The following is a 4,802-nucleotide window of genomic DNA, read 5'->3' as shown; positions in this document are numbered from 1 at the left end:
CACAGTTTTCCTGCCTCCTGCTTCTTAATATTGAGATTACAGGCTTGGAACGTACACCTGAATCCTCCACTCTAAACTTTTATCCCAAACATCTTGGTGTTAAATGCTAAGTGCTATCATTATTTAAACAGCTATCCACGTTTATTACATCTCTGTTTTATTGCAAGTTCTAAAAGTCATTTTTAAAACATCACAGTGTCAGTAGTTTAATTAATCATGCTGATATCACAGCATGAGCTATCAATATGTAAAAGCACTAGAGAACAATTGCAATCTTAAGGTTCACTCAGAAGAATTAAATAACAAAAGTTGCTATATATACTATACATATTTCTACCATACTTCCTGCATTTTATACAAACCTATTTACAAAAATAGCCATTTCAGTCCTGACACATTTTAATTGTAGACTAATGTTCACTATTACAGAATTTCAAGTATCAACCTATGTCATGTAAATTAAAGTTTTCTGCAGACAAATATTTAAACGGTGTAATTGCCAGGAGTCCTAGCTTAGATCATGCTGCCTGCAAAGTTCCAATGGTGCTGTCTGCAATACTATTTGTGGTCTTGCCACTTAGGTGAAAACTGACAGGTTTTCTCAGTGCAAAAAGCAGGGTTGGGACTTCTGGAATTTCTTTCTCCCATAAAAGCAATGAGAATTCTACTAAAAGAGGTCCAAATACACATTTTTTTAAATTTTAGAATTTAGCTAGATGTGTAATACTCCAAAGAGCGTGTATTCACACAGTTGTTGGATTTTGTTAAGAATGGTGAGCAGTGTTGTGCTCTTAGCATTATTCTCATCTTTCCTCTGCCTCATGGTAGGCTTAACATCTACCCATCTGAGCATTCTACTCTAACAGCTCGTGGGACAGGGATGACTTTTCAGTTTCTCCAAAGTTCCATATTCAGTTAACTGCCATGATTACCATCCCTGGAAGTTCCCTGGAAAATTACTTCCTCAAGGCCCAGCTTTATTCGACTTGACTCTGAGTTTATTCACTGTGGAAATCCCTTTCCCTGGAAGCAGTGTCAAAAACAATCAGTGGCAATGGCTTAACACAGCGGCAGCCTGGGCTTGAGAGAACACTCGGGATGAAAACAAGTTGTCAAAAATCTTAAAATGAAAAGCCAGAGAATGAGATGTTCAAAGGTTGGTTTTTTTGTTTGTTTGTTTGTTTTTGTTTTTTTAAGTATTGACAAAATCCTTGGAATATGGAAGGTTATTTGCATGTGTAGGGCTGTGTGCCTGCTCAGAGCTGTGTATGTGAAATAGATGAAACTCAAAGCAATAGAACTGATGTTAAAAGGAATTTACTAATGGGTCTGCTTAGGAGACGTGGAGCCACACAAGCGAAACTTAGCTGAAGGAGCATTGCCTCTGGTATCCCCCAGAGATAAGGAGGACTCTAACCAGGCCTGGTGGAGATAAGGGCGACTTCAGGATGCTAAGATGTAAACGATAGTTCAGCAGAATTGATAACCTTAGGTGCTATTCCTGTGGGGAAAGAGACAACCAGTCATTAGACCCATCTCCCATGGGTCTAATAAAAAAACATGCCTCTATCAGGCAGGATAAAGAACCCAGTGCTCTTCTTGAGATAATTGTCATTCGGCCAGGTGGGCAAGATGACCCTAGGTAACAACTGCTTGAAAAAAAAACAATACTGCTGGACTTAAAAGAATTCTGGCAATATCCAGTATCTTTGCTGTGAAAGATTCCCATCTGCCTTAGTGGCCAGGCTTCCTGGGGCCTGTCTCTGTTTAAATTGCTCAAATTGTAACCTGGGGTGGCCAGGACCTGAAAGAGAATTAAGTGTGATGGTGTTTGTGGAATGCATATACCTAAGGTGTATATATAAGTTAGCAAAATATATTTTAGGCCAACTCCTTTTTGATCATTAACCAAAGCTGGACACATGATATTATTAAAGAGCTTTTTCTTTTATTAATCTCTAAATGTGCAGAATGATTTCTCACTTGGAAGGCATATTTTTTATATATAACACATCTGCCCAGGAAAACCCAGCAAGGGGTCTAACTTCTTAAGTGTAGCTGATCTTGAGACCCTGTACTAGTAGGGAGTGATGCCTAAAACAGAATTAGCAGTTGCCTTGAGTTCCAATGCACATCCCAACCTCCACACACAGCCCCTTGGCAAAGGCTAGGAGAGCTATTGGTTTTAGGTATTTAAGGAAATTGTTCTCCAAAAACTACCTCGCTGCCAGGCAGTGGTGGCACATGCCTTTAATCCCAGCACTCAGGAAGCAGAGGCAGGCTTCTGTGATCTCTGTGAATTCCAGGCCAGCCTGGTCTACAGAGCGAGTTCCAGGACAGGCTCCAGAGCTACAGAGAAACCCTTTCTCGAAAAACAACAACAAAACCCCCTACCTGGCCAATAAGTTGAAGGAGCAGATATTTCATTGGCCATACACTACAAAGAAGAAAGACACAAAGATTTAGGTTGGAAAAGTCAGTAAGTAAATAATAGATAGCAAAACCCACCAAGCCTTTTGGAGGTTATCACAATATATTACTTCCAAAGTTGTAAATTATATTGTTTAAAACATTCACTTTTGAGCAAAAAATTGATACATAAAAATAGCCCACACAGAAACCATGACTAATAATACAGAGGCCAAAAAGGGAAAAAAATGTAGTGAAGTGATGCTATCTTCAAAGAAGCCCAGACCATCGGAGTTAGACAAGAACCCTAAATGTGCCATTGGAAATACATTAAGGAAACTAATAACTGGACATCTGTGGCAATTGAAAGGGAAGAAGGAGCTGATTTTGTGCTGAATTACAAACAATTTAGACCTGTATGGGAGGTACTATGTATACAGAAAAATGAAGTGTATGACAGAATGTAGTAGGACTGCCAGCCTGCAAATAATGACACAGAGACTTATTAATTATGAAAGCTCAGCCTACAGTTTAGGCTTGTTCCCAACTAGCTCCTATAACTTAAATGAACCCATGTCTGTTAATCTGCGTTCTATCACGTGGCGTTATTTCTCTTCCATCTTGCACCTCCTTTTTTCTCTCCGTGTCTCCTGGCTTCACTTACACCTAGATTCTTCCTCCTTTTCCTTTTTTTCCCTGGAAGTCTCACCTATACCTCCTGCCTAGCTATTGACCATTCAGCTTTTTATTAAACCAATCACAGCAATATATTTTCACCCAGTGTACAAATACCTCACAACAACAGAATTCATTGATTGCAGCTCAGGACATGATTTTATTCTGTGAGTGTGGTAGCCAAATTATTCCAAGTCCTGTCAATATTTGTGTGATCTGTTTGTGAATCAAGTAGACATTAGCTAAGGCATTCTGAAACAATTCTCAATTCCTTTATGTAAACAATGTCAAAGATATTTTCAGTTACCAGGAACTTGGGCACAGTGTACATTAGAATTCATGGAACTTCTTGCTTTGTATATGAAAAAAATAAAGTTTCCCTCAGAAAAGTAGAGCTTGTGGTGCAGTATTTGTTTGGGTTGAACTCATCATAAGAGACTTGAAGTTAAATTGGCTATTCAGAAAGAGGCGATGAATGGTGCTGTCCTTCAGTATTTGTGCTGGATTATGTTGTTTAGTTCCAAATGTGCTAGAGATTGCCATAGAGCAAAAACTAAGGGTTTCTGGAAGGCTCTGTTTGAGGTCAGGCAAGGGATGGTACAAAAAATAAAGACCTTGTGCTATCTGGAACAGATGATTCTGAATTTGGAATGCATTAAAACACACTTCATATCAAAGAAATTCATGATGGACTGGATTGTTATTATTCCTTAAAACAATGTGTTCTAAAGATAGAATCTCTCCAGTGTACAGTTCTCTCCACATACAAAACATCACAAAGACTGATCTCTGAAGATATCCATAGTAACACATACAATTCCAAAAACACTTTTTCCTCCTCTGGAAACTGTTCTAAAGTACAAGGGTAATGTCTGTCTGTCTGTATTCAAACTGGTACACACACACACAAAAAAAAAACCCAACAACAATGACAACAACAACAAAAAAATCCCAGACAAACAAAACTCTGGTACCAAGCCTGAGAAATGAGAACTAGATGTGTATGAGCATCCAAGTTACCATCTATTTCATAGATGCCAAGAAGTTGCAGATATTTATATGAGTACTTTCTGGAGTCATCTTTTTGATAGTCCATGCTATCCCAAACAGCTGGAAGAGTTTATTGTGATGGAGTGCAGCACAGTCCAAGATCTAAAATGTAGTGCATGTTTGGAGATGATATGCTTTGGAAGTGTAACATGGAGGAAGTCTGGGTACAATAAGCATCTGAAATGAATATACATTTTTGAAGCCTTCTACACCCTGGAGGAGACCTGTTGCTGGGGTTTGATTTGATGAACTGTAATTTTGATGATGAGCCTGTCAGTAAAATGAATTCACACTTTCAGATGTAGTATTAATAAAAAAAAGAGGTAGAGCTATACTATATCAACATAGTATAAAGTAAAAACTAAGAGTTTGCAATACATAAAGAAAACATAGATACAGATGAAAAAAGATGCACCAAGGTTTTCTTGAGAATATTGAAGATGAGGCAATTAGGAAAAAAATTGTCAGTACTTAATAGAGATTCCGCTGTCCCTGAGGAAAGCGACACAGAACATGAAGAAGTGCCTTAGGCCAGATTAAACTGCTTAAGAACCTTCAGATTTCCTAAGATGCCACCAGTATATCAATGATGACATAATGAAATCATGCTAGACTCTTGTTTAGTTGTGGCTTAGGAAGTTGGAATAAAATAACCGTTACCACATTCC

The 4,802-nt window shown here is 38.3% G+C and overlaps 1 pseudogene; it reads left to right on the top strand.

Moving 5' to 3' along the window:
- Positions 1 to 3,238: 3,238 nt before the first annotated feature.
- Positions 3,239 to 4,492, top strand: LOC121825823 (60S ribosomal export protein NMD3-like; annotated as a pseudogene).
- Positions 4,493 to 4,802: the final 310 nt, after the last annotated feature.

Source organism: Peromyscus maniculatus, chromosome X (assembly GCF_049852395.1).
Source record: "Peromyscus maniculatus bairdii isolate BWxNUB_F1_BW_parent chromosome X, HU_Pman_BW_mat_3.1, whole genome shotgun sequence".
Classification (NCBI taxonomy): Eukaryota; Metazoa; Chordata; class Mammalia; order Rodentia; family Cricetidae; genus Peromyscus; species Peromyscus maniculatus.
This window is presented reverse-complemented; position numbering and strand designations above follow the sequence as displayed.